This window comes from Rhinolophus hipposideros, assembly GCF_964194185.1.
Source record: "Rhinolophus hipposideros genome assembly, chromosome: 24".
NCBI classification, from domain to species: Eukaryota; Metazoa; Chordata; class Mammalia; order Chiroptera; family Rhinolophidae; genus Rhinolophus; species Rhinolophus hipposideros.
Window position 1 is genome coordinate 15,795,095 of NC_138070.1, and position 22,365 is coordinate 15,817,459.

General features: G+C 45.4%; 1 long non-coding RNA gene across 2 annotated transcripts; it reads left to right on the forward strand.

Moving 5' to 3' along the window:
- The first annotated feature begins 1,734 nt into the window (after nt 1-1,734).
- On the forward strand, nt 1,735-14,237 carry LOC308492507. 2 transcript variants are annotated; one of them, XR_013992514.1, is made up of 6 exons: nt 1,735-1,869; nt 2,246-2,342; nt 2,512-2,737; nt 3,502-5,567; nt 12,555-12,611; nt 13,025-14,237. It is a non-coding gene; the product is annotated as an uncharacterized lncRNA (long non-coding RNA). The 2 variants fall into 2 exon arrangements; XR_013992515.1 differs by having other exon boundaries at nt 3,502-3,595.
- Nucleotides 14,238-22,365: the final 8,128 nt, after the last annotated feature.

A 22,365-nucleotide genomic window follows, 5' to 3' on the forward strand; every position in this document is an offset into this window, starting at 1 on the left:
AACAACCCAAGTTTCCATCAACAGAAGAATGCATCTGATGGACTTATGCAGCTGTAAAAATGAATAAACCACAGCTACAGGCATTAATGTTGACAAAGATCAGATAGTTAGTATTGAGACAAAGACATCAATCCCGTAAGAATCCATAGCATATGAGACCATGTCCATAAAGTTCAAAAACAAGCAACACTAAACACTCTATTTAGAGACAGAATAGCATAACCACTAAGAACTCTGGAGCCAACAGTGTTTAAAGAGCGGCATTCCCTCCTCCTAGCTGAGTGCCCCTAAGGGAGTTACTTAACCTCTCTGTGCTTCAGTTCCTTCACCTGCAGAGTATTGAAGACAGCATCAATCCCTACTTCAAAGGGTTGTTGTGAGGAATAAAAGAATGAACATGTGCAAAGCACTTAGCCGAGTGCCTGGTACTAAGCACACACTATGTAAATATTAGCTACTATTATTATTTTGGTCTTGGTTATTGTTATTATTTACAAGCATGACCTGCTGAAAAAACTGTAAAGAAAAGCAAGGGAGATGATTAAAACAAAAGTCAGGGGAGTGGTTTCTTTTAGGGCCTTCTAAATTGTGAATGGTGTTCTGTTTTATGAGCCAAGTGATGAGTACACAGACAGTCAGACTATTATTCTTTTTGAACCGTCTACATAGATTTTCACCATTTTGTATGTATGACGTGTTTAACAATACAATTGTTTAAAAGATTAGGTGGAATTAATTCTTGAAAAGGATCGGCACCCTTTTTCTCCTCCTCCCAGCTGAAATCTAGCCTTTTCAACAGGCTTCTGGATGACGTATTTGCCTTCACAACGGGGCCTCAACCTTCTGGAGAGGAACTTATCTGTTCAGCAGCCATCCCCATCCATCATCCCCCAAGCAGTGTGTTTTACATTCATCTGCAGATGAAGATAAAAGGGTGGTGTGGTGCCCTTTTTAAGATTGCTGGCAGGATAAGCGTGAAGAGGAAGGATTTCATATTTTACCCTGGGCGTTCCAGCAGTCGCCTGCCTCAGAACTGAAGAAGCTTGGCTTGCTTCTCAAGTGTTTATTGAAAAGCAAAATGCCCAAGGAAGAACAGAAGATTCCTAGGCCCAGAAATGCAACATCTCCAGGTGAAGAATTTACCACCTATGCCATCATCACGTTTCATTTGAGCATTCTGGTGTTCCAGGGATTTGCCCAGTGTGCTTTGAGGCAAGCACAGGTCATGAGAGGCTATATACAAGAAATCCTGTAACAGATATGGTGCCTTAGCTTCCAAATGAGATACCACTGGAGAATACTGAATAGACAAGTGACACGATTTGATTTCATTTTCAAAGGAACCTCCTGGCTGCTGTGTGGAGAATGAATTTGGGGACAGGGATGGAGGCAAGGAGAGCTATGGGGAGGCTACTATAATAACTGAGATTAGGTATCATAGCTGCTTCGGCCAGAATAGTAACACGGCTGGCTTTAAGAAGTCATCAGATTCTAGATTATGTGTCAGATTTCCTGACAGACGATCTATGGAGAGTGAGGAAAAGGAAGCAGTGGAATTGACTCCAAGCAGCTGCAAGGATGGAGTTACCATGTATGAGATGTGGGAGGTACAGGTGTGGGGAGGCTGGACACCTTCGGTTGGATGTCTGTTGATGTCCGAGTAAACATGCTGAGCAAGACTATATGGATTGGGAGAGACTAAGGCTGGAGATAGGTACTTTCTGTGGGAGTTGTCAGAGCACAGCTTGTGTAAAAAGCTCCGGGACTGGATGAAACCCTGTGGGAGTGAGAGTGGAGAGGGAAGAGTTCTGAGTCCTGAGATGCCCTGGTGTGTACAAGGCGAGCAACGAGGAAGGACCAGGAAAGGAGGTGAGAAAGGAGAAGGCAGGTAGGGGGAACAACCAGGGGCATGTTTTTCCTGGGAGCCACGTGAAGAAAGCGTTTTAAGACAAAAGCATCTCAGCAATCAGTTGTCACAAATACTGCTCACAGTTCAGGCTAGAAGAACACTAAGGATGGTCCGCTGGATGTGGCCAAACAGAGATCATCGGTGACCTTGCCAGGAGCAGTTTCAGAGCAGCTTGGCTGCAGTGGGCTCCAGGGAGACTAGGCGAAGAAGAATTAGAGGAATCTGGACAACTCTTTGGAGTAATGTTTTCTCTAAAGGGAACAGATGGTGGCTGGAGTGGGATATAAGGTCAAGGGAAGCTTTTATTGTTGTTATTTTTGTTTGTTTTGTTTTCAGAAGGGAGCTGTTTGCAGCAAATGTGCTTGCTGATGGAAATGACTCAGTCGAAAGTGAAAAGCTGATGACACAGAAGAGAAAAGGATCAACTACGGGGGTGATGTGCTTAATTCCATGCAAGACTAGGAAGCCAGGGCCCCCGCGGAGAGCCTGGCACCTCCGTGGGGACGGGAAGGGGGCTGATGTGCGGTTTTACCTGGGGAAGGTTGGCAGGTGTGGTGGCAGCAGGAGCTCACGATGGGGAAAATCTCTTCCTGTTTCTTCAGGGGAAAGAAAGCAAGGTTATTAACCAAGACTGAGGAGGAAGAGTTGCAGGGCCGAAGAGAGAATTATGAAACCTATCTAGCAGCTGGGATCATGGAAATGTAATGGGACTGGGCAGTGAGCGAGCATGAATTTGAAGTGAAAAATGGCTCCAACATGTGGATCTATGCAGCCACAGGTGTGGAAAATGCCAGCTCTTGAATTTAATCTGGGTCGAGGTTTTTCCAGGTGAGTGGAAGGAGGTAGGGACTGATTATAACGAGAGCCATCTCTCTCTCTCTCTCTCTCTCTCTCTCTCTCTCTCTCTCTCTCTCTCTCTCTCTCTCTCTCTCTCTCTCTCTCTCTGACACACACACATTAACACAGCTAGACACCTTGAGGGGATGTGGAGGGAGGTGTTTGTCACTTTCAGAAATATGATAGAACTGTCAGCTGTGTGACGACGGTCCATCATTGTGAAGTGAGCTGCATGCATTTTGATTCCAACGTGACTGTTGTCTCTGTTCTGCATTGGTGTACCATCTTGCCCTGTCCCCCCATCAAACCAGGGAAGGAAAACAAAGAAGAATCATGAGCGTCAGGAAAGGAGGAAGTGGAAATTTCCACCACAAAACTAGAAGTGTATGTCTGAGACTGTTCTCTTCATTCCCTCAACCCCATGTGTCTGAAACAAAGTGCCCGGTACTTGAGGGGTCATAAATGATTCTCTTTCTCCTCCTGCCCTGGAAAGGCATACATTGCAAAGGGGCCCATTTTGGGACAAGCAGACTCTCATCAGCATCTAATTCAAGTACAAGAAAATTGTTGGGGACAGGCAGCGAGCCGAGAGCTAATTCAGCTGGGAGAGGGGGAGCGTGTGGACAATGGCCACCGATACAGGTGGCAGTGTTCCATCTTATTGGGAAGGGCTCTTAATTATGTGATTCAACACCTACATAAAGGATTTTTAAAGCACAAATAGCTTTTTCTGTAATAGCTATTCCTTTTCTTAGGTGTACCTGGCGGAGAGACAGAAGACAAAGGAAAATGTCTCAGTGACCCCAGCAGTGTGGATCCCTGTGTGCTCAGTAAGACACAGCAGCCCAGGTTCGTGGGCTCACAACTGCCCGGGGATGGGGAGTGTGGATGGGGGTGAGGGTGGAGTATGGGCAAAGAGTTGCTGCTCCTGGGCCCAACCCCAATTTGTTATCAATGGCAGTCTGTTTACAACAGTCCTGTGAAAGGAAGGATTTTAAGGCTCTGTGGGAAAGAGTTGGGGATCGATTAGCAATGTCTGCCACGAACATGGAAATGGTAAGCAGTGGTACATATGTCATGTATCAGCCATTCGTTACCCAGGATGTTTTTGTGGAAAGCATATCAATCCCCCTAGATGTGAGTCTGGCTGTAAGGCAATAGGGCAGTGTGTCAGGTCATGAGGTCCTTTCCAGGATGTAAATCCACATCCTACCTCCACCATTCTACTACCCATGTGACCTTGGGCAAGTAACTACACCTCTCGGAGCCCCGTCTTCTCCTCCTTCTCCTTCTCATTCTCCTCCTTCTTCTGCTTCTGTCAGTACAAAAAGGAAGTATGGGAAGAATAATCACTACCTTACTGGTGGTTTTGAGCATAAAATGACTATTAAAGCCCTTTGTGTGATGTGAATTTCTATACTATAATAGCACAAAGCATTCTTAATATAGTTACAATGATTTCTATTATTAGTTTTTGGTATACTGTCAACTATGTGCCAGGTACCTGCCCTGCTTGGTACTTTAATGTATGTTATTTATTTATCATAATGGCTCTGCAAGTGAAGTACTCATCATTGTCTCCATTATACAGAGGGGAAACTGAGTTTCACAAAGGGGAGGTTACTCACTAATTGTCACACAAGCAACGGGGATGGATCTAGGATATGAACCAGGCTGGAGAGACCTCAAAATCATTGCCTTTAATCTCCACTCTCCATTTCTTAGCACCAATCAGCCTAGGAGCCCAGCTTCCTAGGTCTGAGTTCCAGTTCCTTTGAAGACCCATAGAGTCGAAGAGGTTTTCAGAGTTTCCCCCAAGGGGAAGAGAAGCCAAGCCTGGGACACTGGACAGTTGGATCCCTCTCCCCACTCAAACCTGAGCAGCTCTCATTTTCTCTATTTCCCATGTCAGGATTCCAGGCATGATTTAATTTGAAAAGGAGTCCTGCTGCTTAAAAGAAGTTTGAAAACCATCTCCTTAGATGATGGTGGCTGTCATTTATTCAGCATTAGTTCTTATATACCAAGCTTGTCACATACGCTATTCCCAACCCTCAGTAACAAAACTACAAGGGAGGCATTGTGATCCACATTTTTTAGAAAAGGAAACAGCAGTTCAGAGAGATTCAGTGTCTGGCTCATGGTCACTTGGGTAGTTGTGTCTAAGCAGGTCTTTCAATTAAGATGGGTCTGATTTTGAAGCCAGTCATTAAAGCTTCAGGCTTCTTCTGCACCATCTCTTTTAGTGGAGGCAGTTTATAATTAGTATTATTTCATTGTTATTGTGAGAAAAGATACTCCCGGGGAGGGATTGTCCAAATGATGGAGGTGAGGTCAGCCAAGGGCTATTTGGATTCCACGCCAGTGAATCTCTAAGCCACCAAGGGTGCTGACCTGCTGTGACCTGCTGTGACAAGCAATCTTCTTGTTATTTAAAAACTATCCAAACAGCGTGAGTCTCGAGGCAGAACTGAGAACTAGATTTTACAAGTCGAGACCCTATGCCCAGAAAATTTTTTCAGTTTTTCAGGAAGATCACTGACAAACATAATTTGAAAATCTTTCTCCTTAACATGCTGCCTCCTGTCAAAGACTAAGATTCTCATGCATATTTTATCCTGTGTCTTTTGAATTAAAAGCTATTATATATCTATTTTTCAGCTGCTACAGTGGGTGGGAGGGAATGAAAGTGTTCATTCAACATTTGTTATGCCCCTTTTACATGCCAGCCCTGTGATGAGCACTGGGATATGCGAAGGTGATTAAGACACAGTCCCTCCGTTCAAGAGGATTACAACCCAGTTGTGGGGGGAATAGATATGTAAGTAACTAAGTGTAATGAGAGGAGGGGCCCAATGTCTGTGATGGAAGCATATTCATGGGGAGGAGGGATTTCTAACAGGTGAACTCTGAGTCAAATCTAGCCCATCAGAATATGGTGAGGCCCTCGTGAAAATTAAGTGTGTGAACAATTATCAACAGGAGATTTCACATAAACATCTAGATTTAGAAATTCCCATGAAAAATCAGAAGATCTGGCAACACTAGGCCTGGATTTCCACACAGTAACCATCAGCTGGAGCTGAGTAGGGGCCACCCCTCCTAAAAAGACTCAATTCTCCACTTTGCCTCAGTCCCCACCCCTCCTTATTGTCCTACACCTGTCCTGCTAGGCTCATTTGTGCAGCCACCCTGGCTGCTGGATGGTCTCAGTTTGTGATAATTTTATAGGAATGCAAGACAGCAAAGCCTCTCTGACCTGGGCTTGCTGCCTTTCAAATCTTCCCCTGAGCTACAGAGCCTGGTCTCTAACTCCAACTCCTGAAGACCTTGGGCAGATCATTTCTTCTCTCTAGATCTAAATTTCCTCATGCTTTATAATTATTGAATTCTGGTACAGGTAGGCTTTTAAAAAAATGTTAAGGGAAGGAAGGAAGGAAGGAAGGAAGGAAGGAAGGAAGGAAGGAAGGAAGGAAGGAAGGAAGGAAAGAAGGAAAGAAGGAAAGAAGGAAAGAAGGAAAAGAGGGAGGAGGAACTGTCATGTCACTTTCTCAGACTTTTTGTGAAAATCAAACAGGCCCGTAGGAACAAGCCTGTACAATTTAAAGTACTATGCAGGCATAAGGTATTTTTAATAAAATAGTTGTGTTTCTGAATTTGCAGAAAGCATCCTATGGAATCCTAGAATAGTGAGAGTCTACTTAAAAACATGTATTATCAATGTTTTAAAATCAGTTTGTATTGCAGGACTTGTCAGAGACTTTATTATGCCTTAAAATGAGGTATACATTCTCAATAGAGGGAGATCCCATGTGGGTTTCTCGTACCTGGCTGGCCAGGCAGCGCTGTCTTCACAGAATGTCATGAAGGACAGTGTTCTATGATACATACTTTGAGAAATACTGAGTAGATTTTATGCACGAGGACATTCGGATCACTAGGGAAAGTGTTGATCATTATCACATAAAAAGAGTGACAGAAAGTATAGATGTGGATTCTGAATTTTAGTTCAGTGCTTTTTGTACAATAGTTTCTTTCTTCAGTGATCCTTTCCTAACCACGACTACTTCCCTCCACCCTTAGGCTAACATGAGGCCTCCCTTAGGCTCCCACAACTTCTCCTTTCCTCCATGCTTCCTCCAACCCAGCCCATAGCAGCTGGGTTGTAATCCCATAGATGATGGATTCCATGAGGCCTGTGCACCTGTACGTCTTATCACGTCTGTCTCGTACATCAATAAATCCCCAGAGCCTAGTGGTGCCTGATACATAGATTCTCTCTCTCTCTCTCTCTCTCTCTCTCTCTCTCTCTCTCTCTCTCTCTCTGATACATATTAAATTTTCTTATATTAGAAAGGCAGACAGAAAAAAAAGATAGGATCATATATATATATATACATATATATGATATATATTTAAATAAATAGCTAAAAAGAAAGAAAAAGATAGAATAGATAGGATCTAATATATAATATACATTCAGAGATCGATAGACAGATTGATAGATAGATAGATGGAATCTAATATATATCTAATATATATTCAGATAGCTAGATAGCTGGATGGGTGGATGGAAAGAAGGAAGGAAAGAAGGAAGGAAGGAAGGAAGGAAGGAAGGAAGGAAGGAAGGAAGGAAGGAAGGAAGGAAAGAAGGAAGGAAAGAAAGAAGGAAGGAAGGAAAGAGAGAGAAAGAAAAAGAAAGGAAGGATCTAATATACATATGTGTGTATATATATATATATATATATATATATATATATATATATATATATATATATATTTAGATAGCTAGATAGATGGATGGAGGATGGATGGCTAGAAATAAAGATAGATGAATGGATGGATAGATGGACAGGTAGAAGGAAAGAATAAACTCTTTACAATTGTGTTTCCACATAAAATTTCAGGATGGAGGATTTTCCTTGAAGCGCCCAAATAATTCAAGAGATAAGGGAAAAGCAACATTTTTATGCCAATTATCTGACAAACAGATTGCCTGGGTATTTGTCCGACTTCCCTTCTGGGTCTGCTTTTTCAGCATGGAGACAAGAACAGACGCAGACGCTCTGTTCCAAGTAAATTACCTTCCATTGAGTCAATCGCGCTATGGCAAGCAGGATGTTTTTTTTTTTTTTTTCTTCACAAAGTGTTTCCTCAAAGTCTGCCTTTGATTTGCCTTCCCAAGGCTTCACAACCTCCCAGCTTCTCCAGAGTTGCTGCTTTGATAAAGGCATTCAGTCTCTCTGGTTTCCGTTTTGCTGGGCATGTTGGATGCCTGTGGGAAGGCAGGTCCTGCTGGAAAATGAGCAGAGCATTTCAGCCCATGTGACCTGAATTTCACAGCAGCTCTGAGCTCTGGCTATACAGCAAGCAGTGGAGGGTCTGCGCAAAACCCAGGACCCCCGATGGGAAGGGGCACGGGAGGACATCTACTCCAGAATCCTGAACAGAGGCCAACAACTCTGAGTCCAAGAGGCTGCAAACATGGGGGACAAAGGGAACTGACAATTAAGTCCTTACTGTGTACCAGGCCTTATGGTCAATTATTATCCCCATTTTAGAGACGGGAAAACTGAGGCTCAGAGAATCAAAGCAACCTGTTTCATAACCATGAACCGATCTCTGTCTGATTCCACTAGATCAGAGGTCATCAAGGTTTTCCTGCAAAGGGCCAGATGGTAAATTTTTTCAGCAACTAGTCAACTCTATCGTTATAGCACAAAAGCAGGCCTCTATGATGCCTAGATGAATGGGCATGGCTGTTTTCCTATGAAACTTTATTTGGCCCACAGGCCACAGTTTGCCACCCTGCACTACATGCTAGTTCCTCTGAGGCTGATTCATATTACCCTTCGTTACTGAGTGCTTATTGTGTGTGAAGAACTGTGCTGGGCGCTTAAGCTGTATTTTCTGGTTTCATCTTTACATCGGTTTTTGAAGGTCCTATTATTCTCCTCATTTGTGAGTCTGAAAACTTGTATGGCCCCCTTGCATATATATCACTGAGCCAGAACCAAGGAAACTTTGGAGGTCTCCCATTTTCCTCCTACATCACGTGGGTTTTCACATTTTCCTTTGCAACCGAACGAAATAAGCAGGCATGTGTTTGCAAAGGTCACGGAATTCAAATAAAGTGCATGATGCTTCCTTTTCTTCTGCAGAAATCACAAGAAAATATAATGAGACAGCATTACTTTGCATTTATTAGCAGGTCAGTTTCTGTCCTGCGGGAAAGCCTTCGACCTAGGGAGGAGTGGTTGGCAGGGAACTGAGAGCTTTTCCCCTAGGATGAAGCCAGAGAAGTCTTTCTTGCCTGAAAACAAACAGGAAGTGATAGGCATCGCCACTTCCTAGGAACAGTGAGAATGAAAGCTACTGCCTCCTTGGAGATAAATGTGTGCTGTAGAGATGAACATGTAACGTGGCCTGGGCCAAATGGCTCCTGTACTCTCAAATGTCTCCCAACATACTCTTACAGTGAATGGATTTCCACCGTGACTGTTACCTTTCTAAGAATAACATAAAGGCTCCATCAGTCATTAACACAATAGTGTGAATTAGGTCGACCTCAGAGCAGAAAAAGTACCGGACTAGGAGCAGAGAAATGTGGATTTGAAAACACTGATTTCAGCCACTTTAACCAACTGTGTGGCCACAGGCAAATCATATTTTCCTCCACGGGATGTAGAAGCTGAACCAGAGCAAAGGTTATAAGTGGTCTGTGAGTCACGGGGAGCCCTGAGATATATTCTATCTCTGTTAAATATTTTTTTTATTTTTAATGGGACCATTAATTTTTAACATTTTAAAAAGAACACTTAGTAATTTCTTTAAATATATTTAAATTTACATTTAGTACTGAAATTTAATCATATATTTAAATAATACATTTAAAAATAATTTTTAATTTGAGATCGTTTTTAAATTGGGAAAATTAATGTAAGTGATTAGGATTTGCCGCAGACCCCCGAGCTCCCGGATGCGTCATATCTGACTGCCTCTCACCTTCATGCACCTGCCTGGCCCCTGTAGTTATTTGATTTCAGTACTGGCTTGTAAACTTCGCTCTGGATTTTGATGCAAATGAGAATAGACTAAAAACTGACCTGTAAAGGGACTTTGGGCAGGTTACGTTGTGATGATGGGGAAGGCAGAACATCTGTCTCCACAAACAAAATGTTTTCTGGGGAATGTAGGGTCTGGTGAGAAACTCTGAGATATCAAGGGGACAGGCAGAATGTCATCATTGCCCCAGGGAAATTTTCGTGTCCTTGCCTTGACACAGGCTACACACCTAATTGAAAGAATCCTAGGATAAAGAAGAGGTGGTACATATATACAACGGAGTACTTCTCAGCCATAAAAGAGAGAAAATATTGCCATTTACGACAACATGGATGGACCTTGAGGGTCTTAACGCTAAGTGAAATAAGTCAGATGGAAAAGGTCAAAAACCGTATTTCACTCATAGGTGGAATATTGTTTTTAAAAAGAAACAAATGAACCAAAAAATAAATAAATAAAACCAAAACAAATTTACTGATACAACAGATTGGTAGTTACCAGAGGGGATGAAGGGGAAGGGTAAACTGGGTCAAAAGGGTCAAACGTACGGTGATAGATGAAAACTAGACTTTTGGTGGTGAGCACACTGTAGTTTATACAGATATCAAATTACAACGTTGTACACCTGAAACTTACATATTATTAACCAATGCTATCTCAATAACAACCTAGAAAGAAAGAACCCTGAAGTCCAGTCTAAACACCCGACTTCAAACCCAATTCCACCCATTTCTCTGGGCAAGTTCCTAAACAAACCTCTCAGAGGTTTGTTTATTTAAACCTTAATAAATAAATTAAGGTTTATTTAAACCTTAATAAATAAATTAATGGTAATCGTCTTTTCTATGTTTTTATTTTGTGTTAACTTCCTGTAGAAGGCAAGCCATTTCTGGGTACACTTTCTCTCCACTCCACAAAACAAAGTAGAAATTGTTTTGACCACTTTCTAGATGAGACGTCGAGGCTCACTAGACCCCGAGATTGTAGGAAGTCGCACGGCGAGCCACAGGCAGGATTCTGGGCTCATCTCTCTGCCTTCAGAGCCCACACACCTCCCATGCTGCCAAGATGCTCCCAAGCTCTACCTGTCAGGCTGAGCCGTTCACGACACTCACCTGCTAGGGCAGGTATGAGGATTGATTGCGAGCGACCCCCCAGATGAGAGCCCTATTGCTGGGTGCACCTGCAAGGTCGGCGGAGTTCCTGGATCCCAGCTGATTGCAATTTAGTTATTTATTCTAGAAGATTCCTGCTCAGGAAGCAATTCCCTTTCTTGTTTCTGCTGAATTCAAGGTCATGAGGAAGGAGCTGTCCCGAGGACTCCACTTCCTGCCAATCCCCTTGATTTAGGAAGCAATTATGGAGAGCTACCCACAGGCTGCCCTCAGGCCTGGGAGGGAGGGGGTGACAGGCTCCAGGCCAAACGGATTGTTGCTGATGGTGGTTCCTTCCAAGTGGTCAGCTCCCTGGACGTGTTTCTGAACATCCTGGGGAGCCAGGCTTATACTGAAGGCAAGGTGAGAAGGGTCCTGATGAGCTGTTTCCTTTCAGAATCCATCACAAGACAAAAAGCGAGGAGGGGCCCGGGGCACAATGGAAATGGATGGTAATGTCCATAAACCATTCCCAAGAGGAATTACCTAACAGCCTTGGGCCCATTCAGAAGAAGGTGATGGAGGTTAGGCCAGGGAGTTTGTGGGGGAGAAGAAAATCACACAGGGCTTCCCTCCATGGGACATTATCCTAGTTGATTGATTGGCTTTGTTTTCCCGTTTTTATTATCATTATTATTATATTATCATTACCATTCTTCTCCCCATTGAGTTTCATGGCCTGTTATAAGGGGTTTTCCTCTGGAATAGAACAAGACATAAATTCTCGGAACATTTTACTCCCTCAGCCTGAAAACACAATGATCCTTTTTCCTCATAGTTAAGAAGAGAATTAGAGAGTTCTCTAGAAAATGCAATAAAGTGGGCTTTGACCCCCACAAATAAACACCAAGGGTTTCTCACTTGCATATACATTTTTTAAAAACTTTCAAAGCCTGTTCGGTACCATGATCTCATTTAAGTCTCACGTCAGCCCTGGGAGGTAGGAATGATCCTTCTCATTTTATAGGTGGGAAAACTGAGGCCCAGCCTGGTTGAGTAAATTTGCCCAAAATCACACAGCCTGTCCCAGCAGATCCAGGCCTGACCCCTCATCCAGGCCTGTCCACTCCATCCCTTCTCACAGGGGCAGATGGAGTCTGCTCACATTTCAGGCAGGAGCCCAGCCCACAGATACAGACGACACCTAGATGGGGTGTCCCAGCCAGGAGTCAGGGGTTATGGCCTCCACACTGATGGAGGTCATTAGGCTCCGTTATGTAGAGAGCTTTAATGGCAGGGAAAAAGGTCATTGGGACAGACAGGGAGAGCTCAGAGACCCACTGATACCTCTGTTGGAATTGAACCTGGGTAGATCATTCACTATCACCACGTGTCTCTTTCCCTTTCTGTCTCTGTCTCTATTGCTCTCCATGTCTTCCCCAACCCCCCCAAATCCACACACACACATACACACACACTTCATCTCTCTCTCTCTCTCTCTCTCTCTCTCTCTCTCTCTCTCTCTCTCTCTCTCTCTCACACACACACACACGCGCGCACGCACACACACATGCCTCTTATCTGACAGTTTTTCTCATCTTCCCCAAGTGATATCAAGGACATAAAGGCAGCTCTTTCTCTCCAAATAGGTGGGAGCCCTTGATCTGGAGGGTGCTAAATTTTCCACTACCTTGTTCATTTTCAAGGTAAGTTTCACATCTCTGTTCCCTCCATGTGATACCATAATTAGAGCAATTTTCCAATTCCTTAATTCAGCAGCTCCATTTTAGACATACTCATTTCATTGTCCCTCCTACCACACTTCACCCCACCCATCGTTCATCCCACACCTAGTTCCTATATCACCCCTTCATTCAGTGCAAATCAAAACAGTTTTTTCTTTTTTTAAAAAAACCCTTGTCCTTACAACTGCTATCCTTCAGGGGGAAAAATTTAATGATTTGAAATATCTTTGGGTCATTTTGAAGCTGTTTGCTACAGGGCTGCTGTTCCAATCAAAGAGACTGTCTGCAAAGCCCCTCCTCACCGTTCAGGGACAAAGAGAAGTGGAGACAAAAATGATTACACAAATCCTGTGTCTCACGTTTCTGTTCCTCAGGTTTCCTATCAAATAGTATCAACTCACCTCAAGGTGAAAAAGAGGGAAAATGAGATCTCAGATGGAAACAGCGGGAGTCATCAAGCAGAGTGTTCTCTCTCAGATGCTGGATTCAATTCACCCCAACCCAGCCAGAGCCACCGATGGGACTGTATGCTTAGGACTTAGGCAGAACTGGGTTCAAATCCCAGCCCTGCCGCTGATTGGCTGTGTGGCCTTGGCTGTTAGTTTCATATCTCTGAGCCTTGGGTTCCTCTTCATTTATCTGTGGGGTTGTTGGGAAGGTTTGTTAAGACACTGGTGATGTCTATTACCAGTGATACTATCAGGCGCTAGTTAGTGATGCTTTACATGCACCCTCAGATGGACTTCTCACTCCATCCTCATGACAGTTCTACAAGGGTCAGTGTGATCATTATATCTATTGTACAGCTGCAGACACTGGGGACCAGAGAGGTGGAGTGACGTGCCCAAGGTCACACAGCCAGAATGGATTCTGACACCTGCGTTCTTAACCAGGCAAGAAAATGTCAGGACATCACACCTTGTACCTAGTATGTCCTTAGAAAATTTTGTTTCTGCATCTTCTCTCAGAAAGGAGACGTTTTAGGATGAGGGACTGGTCTCAGGCTGTGGCGTAGTAACTCTGTGTGCGCCCTCCCCAGAGGGCTCTAGAATAAAGGCCGCTTTAATTAGTAGAATGGTGTTCTTTGGGGCCAAAGTAAAAAAGACAATAAAGCAACTCCCAGAGCAGATAAGTGTGTGAACCAGAGCCAAACACTTCATTCTGACACCCAGGAGATTCATGACCTGTAAAGTGGTGCCGAGACCATTAGGTTCAGTCTGCGGCTTCTGGAGGGCAGTCAGCCCACAGTGGTTTTGGAGTCACTGATTGTGGAGGTGTCAGACCTGTTCCCCCCACCCCGGTCTGGCCCACTCAGCTGCCATCATGGAAGCCTTGTCGGGCCAGGATTGTGGCAGAAACCCCACTGTCATCTCCTCCCAGTTGCCCTAGCGGTACTCCTGCTGCTTCCATGCCTGTCACGTTGTAATTGCCCAGACTCTCTTGTTTCTCCATCTTATTGGTCTCAGGACTGTTTAACACTCCTGTAAATGATGGCAGACCCCCAAAGGACTTGTGTGGATTCTAGTAATAAAAATTATCATATTAGAAATTAAAGCTGTAACATTTTTAAACATTTATTGGCTTACAATAACAATAATAAACCCATTACAAGTTAACATGGATCACTTGTAATACTCTAGTGAAAAAGTAACTACATTTTTGCACAACTGAAAGAAATACTGAGAAGAGTGGCATTTGATGATAATGAGATGATGATGGTGGTGATGGTGGTGATGGTGATGATGGTGATGGTGGCGATGATGGTGGTGATGATGGTGGTGATGGTGGCGATGATGGCGGTGATGGTGGTGATGATGGTGATGGTGGCGATGATGGTGGTGATGATGGTGGTGATGGTGGCGATGATGGCGGTGATGGTGGTGATGATGGTGGCGATGGTGGCGATGATGGCAATGGTGGCGATGGTGGCGATGGTGGCAATGGTGGCGATGGTGGCGATGGTGGCGATGGTGGCGATGGTGGCGATGGTGGCGATGGTGGTGATGGTAGATGAGCTCACATTCTAGACCCTGTCTTACTAGCACACTGAATCTTTACAATAGCTCCATGAGATAATTTTATGATTCTTTTCTTTTTCACTTTTGGGGACACAGAGAGGTTGAGTAGCTTGCCCAAGGGCAGAGCCTAGATTCAATCCCAGGCAGTGGGGCTCCAGGTCCTGTGTTCTTGGCCATGACACTGTGTGTACAGTCCCCATGACAAACAAGCAGTCTCAGGCAGAGAATCATGTCAGCCAAGGTGGTAAATCTCTGGAGGTGCACTTGGCAACTAAAAATACTGAGTGCATGAAAAATAGGCAAGGCTGGGTTTATTCAGTGTTGTTTGTTAAATATTTGATCTGGGAGAACTAAATGGCATCTTCTATCTAGAGAACCAAAGCTGACGGGCTCAGAAATAAAGTTGATGAAAATAGCCCTAATTGTAATCATACTCAAATGTGTACAGTTTACAAAAACCCTTCCATAAATGTTAGCTTATTTAAACCTCTGTCTAATCCTCTAAATGATGCTCGCCAGTCTGCACTCCACATTCCATTCCGGCAGCTGCATTGTTGAACGAGGCTTGAGCACCACTGGTCTGCACTTTGGCTGCAGCCCCCAAACCCTTGACGCGTCTACCCACCTGTCTGTACCACATGAATGCTGCCTCCAGAGAGTTCCTTCGGTAATAATGATCATGGCAGTGAACATTAACTGATCATTTGCCTTGTGCAGACACCCTGCTGAATGCGAGGCATGGATTCTATCATTTTTCCTCCCATCACTCTGAGTTATACATTTTTATTACCATCCTCCCCATTTTAAAGACAAAGAAAGCAACGCTTAGCAAGTCACATCATTTACCCAGGCACATGCAACTAGGAGACTCAGATTTGGGATTTGCAGGCAGCAGCCTGACTCCCAGGCTTGTTCTTAACCATTGAGCAACCCCACCTCCCGTCAGCAAACCAACCTGATCCATTACTCCCCTTTGTGGATTCCTCTGTCCACCTATGCCACAAACACTTCAATTTGGCACCTACGTCCTTTGAAATCACGTCTGGGCTCATCTCCTGGACTCTCCTTCCTGCCTCACCTGATGAGGACACATGCCACTCTCCAGCCTCTCCAAACTCTCCTTTTTTACCTCACCACAGTGCCACACCTGCATATTCTGTTTCCTGCCCTGACTGCTACGCCTTCCTCACCAGTCAGATCCCTATGCAGCCTTGAAGACCCAGCCCCATTACCCCTGTCCATTCTGAAGTCATGGGTGATATTTTCGCTCCCTTCCCAGGGCACGCCAGAATATCCCATTCCTACCTGGATTTAACTTATAACATTGCGTTGTTTAGGGCACCAGAGAAGAGCATGGACTAGATTCAGAACCTCTGGGTCCTAAGTCAGTCTCTACCACTTACTCACTGTGGAACCATGCTCAGGTGATGTCACCCTTCTGAGCCTTGGTGTCCCCATCTGTAAAATGGATCCCCATCAGTAAAACAGGGCTGTCTGCTCTCCAAGACTATCCTGATGATGTAGGGGGGTGGACTTCCTGGATTACAGGAGAGGAGGGTAGAGAGGTTGCCCAGACTCCATCGGCCACTGCCTCAGTCTTCTCCCAGGTGTGACCATGGACGTAAAAGTGCCGCTGCGTTTGCCAGAGAACTAGAAGAAGCCAGCTGTCGTTAAGAACTTCCGAGCAAGGCGTAGACTGTGTAGGCTCTATTGGAAGGAGAGGTAAGCCCCCACGTACACGGGTTTGTGGGGCCACAAGAAACAAGCTTCTCTCGGACCTGTCAAGCCCTTGATTTTAGGATGTAGATGTAATCCCACCGAGCATGTGTGAAGGTTGGGATGGGGTGGGACAAGGTCTTCTCCAGCCAACCTATGGCCTACCTGGGAGCCTGCAGAGGGGTCAACAGGATAATCCTGAGGATAATTTACACAGCACCTGGGACAAAGTAAGTGCTTTAGAAATGCTACTATTTTTAATCACAGGAACAGTTACAGGCCTGTTCTTTATTTTCTGCTTGAGGTATCTCCCTATGGTCTCGTTGGGTTGAGACCTGGGGTCATCTCCCTAGCTACAATAAGAACAGCTGGCTGAGCTAACGGGTCCTCCTGGGAATCTAAAATGACGGATGAGAAATGTGTGTGTGTGTGTGTGTGTGTGTGTACCTGCACAGGCACCTGGAGCTCATCTAGTGAACACCCCCTCCAGCTATGCACACGCCTGTGCACACGTGCATGTGTACATACACACAGCCTCCCATGTGCCCTCACGTCGCTCACTCATCAAGCATGACGCTTGCCTCTCCTCTTGCCTCAGCTCAGCCGGTTCTTCCTACATCTTCCTCACAGCTGCATTACTGGATAATAATAATGAGGGGTAACTGAGCGCTTGTGGGGACAGAGCCCCAGAAAGCAGTTTCCAGGCTCTCGGCCTCATGTGGAGAGGTGCTGGCTCAGATAGTGGATGGCCGTCAGCTGTGGCTGGTTAGCCATCAGCTGTAGCCATTAAGCCATTGGTCACTGATATAACTGCCACGGCTACGGAGGGGAGCCGAGGAGAGTGAAGGAGAATTGAGGAGAGTTGGTCGGTTGGCAGCAAAGCGGACAGCAGGTCGCACGTCGTGTAAACCCAGCCTCCAGTGAGACCATAGTGGTATGACTCCCCTACCTATGGCTCTGTGGGTGTTCCTTTTTGGCCTCACCATGTCCTGCGTTCTTATGTGGGGAGCGGGAGCAGAGACCCCGCAGGCCGCCCCGCCAGACACCCCGCACGACAGTGCTCATCAGGAACTTCACCTGCATTGCTAAACACAGTCTTCACCATACCCCGTCCAGGTAGCCAGTATTCTCTCCATTTCACGGATGAGAAAATGAAGGCACAAGGAAAGGGGAAGTGACTTGTCCATGGTCAGATAGCCAGGAAGGGATGACCCTGAGTCTAGAACCCATATTTGTCCCCCAGCTCCAGTGGCTTCTCATGCTTTGTGCTGCTTGTTCCCTTCTTGTCACGTCCTGCTTTCCCCCACCCCCAGAGCACAAAGGATGTCTCAGTGTTAATGCCACAGAGGCACTAAACCTGTGGAGGGCGGGGCTACTGCCTGCCAAGTCAGACAGATGCCCGTTTCAAACCTTTCACCCACCACTTACAACCTGCGCGACCTTGGCTACAATGTCATTTCACCTCTTTGAGCCTCAACTTTCTTGCCAGTAAAATGGGATTAAAATGCCTTTCTGCTGTGAGTATCAAATGAAACAAGGTGTGTATGGGGCCCAGAATGGCCCCTATTAAATATTAGGTGCCTGATCCAAGTTGGTGTTCCTCTCCTAATTGCCATTCAAAGCACCTCCCCTTCCAAAAAAGGGTTTTCAATAATAAAACTAATTGCTTACAGTGATTGAGAGCTGGCAATGTAGTAAGTATGGTTTAACATGCTTTATGTAAATTGCATTTAATCCTCGCAACACCATGAAGTCTAGATACCATCATCATCTTTATGGAGGAGAAAACAGAGGCACAGAGAGGACAAGTTCTCGTATTAACATCTTGGGGCTGCTGTAACTAAGTACCACACTCCGGGTGACTTAGAACAACAGAAATACTGTCTCCTAGCTCTGGAGGCTAGAAGTCCAAGATCAAGGTGTCGGCAGGGTTGATTCCTTCCGAGGGCCGTGCGGGAGGATGTGCTCTGTGCCTCTCCCCAGCTTCTGGTGGGGTTGCTGGAGGTGTTCGGTGTTCTTTGGCTGACAGAACATTACTGTCTGATCTCTGCCTTCATCTTCATATGGTGTTCTGCGTGTGTGTCCCCAGATTGCCTCTCTTGGTAAAGATACCCTTGGCATTGAATTAGGAGCCCACCCTACTCCAGCATGACTTCCTCTTAACTAACGACATCTGCAATGACCCTATTTCCACATTCTGAGTGACGGAGGGTTAGGACTTCAGCGTATGACTGACGGGGGTGGGGGTGCACAATTCAACTCCCAGCAGTCCTATTATCCGAGACCACACAGCTGATCAATAATGGAGCCAGGGTTCAAGTCCAGTCACGTTGCCTCTAGCACCCAAGCTCTCGGCCATGCCACTGGAAAGGGTCTGTGTGGCCCTTAGAGGGAGGGGGCGAAAGAGTCCCTGAGACGAAGACATGGCTTGCAAGCCCAGCTGCATTGCCTTGGAAGCTCTCCAGCTCCCCAAGACCAGCCCCCGTCATGGTGGTGACTCAGAGGCAGCCCGGGAACACTGGGGGTGGCTTCTCCAGCAACGCCACCCGAGCACAAGAACAGTTCGTTTGCTAAAGCAATTACAAACATGATCTGTGCTGATATTAAATGCCTCCTCTCTTTCTCTGCTGTGCGTGTTCCCCAGCGTGCCAAGTTATATGCCTTTCCTAATTGTGGCTGACATGTCGGCTCTCCCCCCTAGCGCCCTCCTAAACTGCCATCCTTCGAGATGATGGGGCGGTGAGGCAGTTTGTTTTAATGTCAGGATCTACATCTCTGATAATTATATACACACACCCCATTTGCCGGGAACTCACTGCTTTCAGACGAGGCTGGGTTGACAGCTCTGACACCCCAGGCCTCTCGTCAGCTGCAGACAGGGGTGCATATTGAGGGCATGGGTGCCAGTCTCGTCACCGCCACAATGGGAGTTCACTCTCGGCTGACTTTTTGTGCTGTCAGATGATAGTCGTTGCAGGGTTGGAACCAGAGGAGTCAGTCCTTAGCAGTCGAGACTATGTGAGGAGAGGTCACCCAGCCCACCACATAGCCTCTTCCACAACGCGTGCTCTTGGCCCTTGAATAATGCGGGGATTAGGGGTGCTGACTCCCCGCACAGTCAAAAATCCACGTATAACTTCTGACTCCCCCCAAACTTCACCACTAACAGCCTACTGTTGACAGGAGGCCTTACCAATAACATAACCAGTTAACACCTATTTTGTATGTGATAGGCGTTATATACTGTATTCTTACAATGAAGTAACCCAGAGAAAAGAAAAGGTTATTAAAACAATCATAAGGAAGAGAAAATACATGTACGGTACTGTATGTATGTATTGAAAAACATTCACGTAGAAGTAGGGCTGTGCCGTTCGAACAAGTGTTATTGAAGCGTCAAGTGTATAAGCCTGGGTTTGGGGCCCAGGAAGCTCCGTTAGAATCCTGGCTTTGCTACCGACCAAGGTTTCCTCATCGTTCAAAGGAAGCGACAATAGCTAAAAGACCTGTCCAGAGAGACACTGCCTGAGCCAATGAGGGTGAGCAGAGAGGGCTGGGGCGTTCATCAGAGGATTTAATTGTAGGAAGGCAAGGTCGTGGCTGTCTAGAGATCTCACATCTCACAGAGCTTAATTTGGATCCTGGCCCTGCCTCTTCCTGGCTGTGTGACTCTGGGTGAGCCACTTGCCTTCTCTGTTCCTCAGTTTCCTCTGTAAAATGGAAGCGATACTAACAGCATCTACTTCCCCGAGTTACTTTTGCAGATTAAATGAGCTACTTAGGGAAAGTACTCTGCATAGTACCCAGCACATAGCCAGCACCCAAGAACTGAAGGTTGTTCTTAGTCTCCCACTTTCCTGGCACATTGAGAATAGAAAACGTTAAGACCCCCAACTTCCTGGCCTCAGAATCCTAGACACAGCAGGGAGGCCAGGGCTCTGTGTCTGTGGGCCTATTTTAATTTCTTCAATTCTTCCTGTACGTCTTCCTCAGGGCACCTGCTTCTTTGGATGAAGATTTGAATGGTTACCTCCCAGAGCCAATAATACACCTCACCTCTCTGCAGACAAAGGTAAATATAATTAAAAAGTGATTATAATCTGGGACTAGATTCATAAGCTTTGCTAGACCTAATTATACAGCTGGTGTAAGTCTCTGGGCATCAGGTCCTTCCTAGCTGGAATTTACTGATGCTGCCAGCTGCATGCTGGTGAGCAGGGGTGAGATGTGTGCTGTTGGCAGCAGGGTCTGAGCTTCAGGTGGCGGGGGTGGTGCACTGACCCAGGACAAGCCATGTCCAGGCTTCGACGATGCTCTAGTCCTGAGTTTGTTCATTAAGGAACATGTATGGAGCCACATCCATGGGTCAGATTCTACACTCAAGTCTCATTACCATATTTCCCTGAAAATAAGACCGGCACTTATATTAATTTTTGCTCCGAAAGGGTGTATTTTCAGGGGATGTCTTATTTTTTCACGTACAACCATCTACATTTATTCAAATACAGTCATGTCATCTTCTTGTGGAACATCATCGTAACGTACTAAATGCGTCCGTCTGGCTGACGATCTTAACTGGGGCTTATTTTCGGGGTAGGTCTTATTTTCGGGGAAACACGGTAGGGGAGAGGGGCTTGTCAGTACAGGCAGAGTGATAAACTTAAGGAAGAACATTGGCTTGCCAAAGAGGGCATACAGATGGCACATAAGCACGTGCAAAGATGCTCCAGGTCACTAGTCATCAGGGATATGCACATTAAAACCACAAGGAGTTATCACTACACATGTCTCAGAATGGCTAACAAAAAATAGTGACAACACCAAATGCTGGCAAAGATGCGGAAAAATTGGATCATTCATACATTGCTGGGGGGAATGTAAAACGGAGCTGTCACTCTGGAAAACAGTTTGGCAATTCCTTATACAACTAAATATGCAAATACCATGAGACCCAGCAATTGAACTCTTAGGGATTTGTCCAGAGAAGTGAAAACCCATGTCCACACAAAAATCTGTACATGAATGCTTGTACCGTGTTTCCCCCAAAATAAGACCTAGCCTGACCATCAGCTCGACTGCGTCGTTTGGAGCAAAAGGGAAATATGGTAGCAGTTTTCTTTGTAATCTCAAATTTCTTTGTGACTTCCCCAAACGGGAAACAATCCAGATGGCCTTCAGCAGGTGAATAGTTGAACAGACTGTGGGACATCCACACGTGCACTACTACGCAGCAATGAAAAAGGAACCTGGATGAGTCCCCAGGGAATTATGCTTAGTGGAGGGAAAAATGCCAATCTCAAAGGTTACTATATGATTCCATGTATGTAACATTCTGGAAATGACAAAATTAGAGAAATGGAGGATAGATGAGTGGTTACCAGGGGGGAAGGTGGTGGTGGAAGTGGGGTAAAAGTGGGTCTTCCCATGAAAGAGTAGCATGAGGGTTCCTTGCAGGGACGAATCTATTCGTATCGTGACTGTCTCAGGGTCATCCGGGTGTTGCATTGTACTAGAGTTTTGCAAGACGTCATCTTGGGGGGAAACTGAGTAAAGGGTGCATGGGATCTCTGTATTAGTTTTTACACCTGCATGTAAATCTACAATCATTTTAAAATAAAAAATTTAGTGTTGTTTTCTTTGTCTTTTAAGAGCATTGGCTCCCTGTCTAAAACCTTCCAAAGCATCCTATTGACTTTGTAATTAAATTCAAACGCTCATCTTGACCTACAGCCCTGATGACCTCCCAGACTGTCCCATGATGCCCCATTCTCCAGATTCTAGCCACCCCAGGCAGCTTTCACTTTGTTTCTCGCCTGATTTCAAGCCTAACCTCTATGGTGTTCCCTCTCTTTGGAATGTTTTCTCCTGCACTTTTCTCTCAGCTGGCTCCTTCTCATCATTTGGGATTCAGCTTTAATGTCACCTCCTCGCAGAAGCCTTCCTTGGTTTCCTTCAAAGCAGTCCCCTCCACCGTTCTCTCT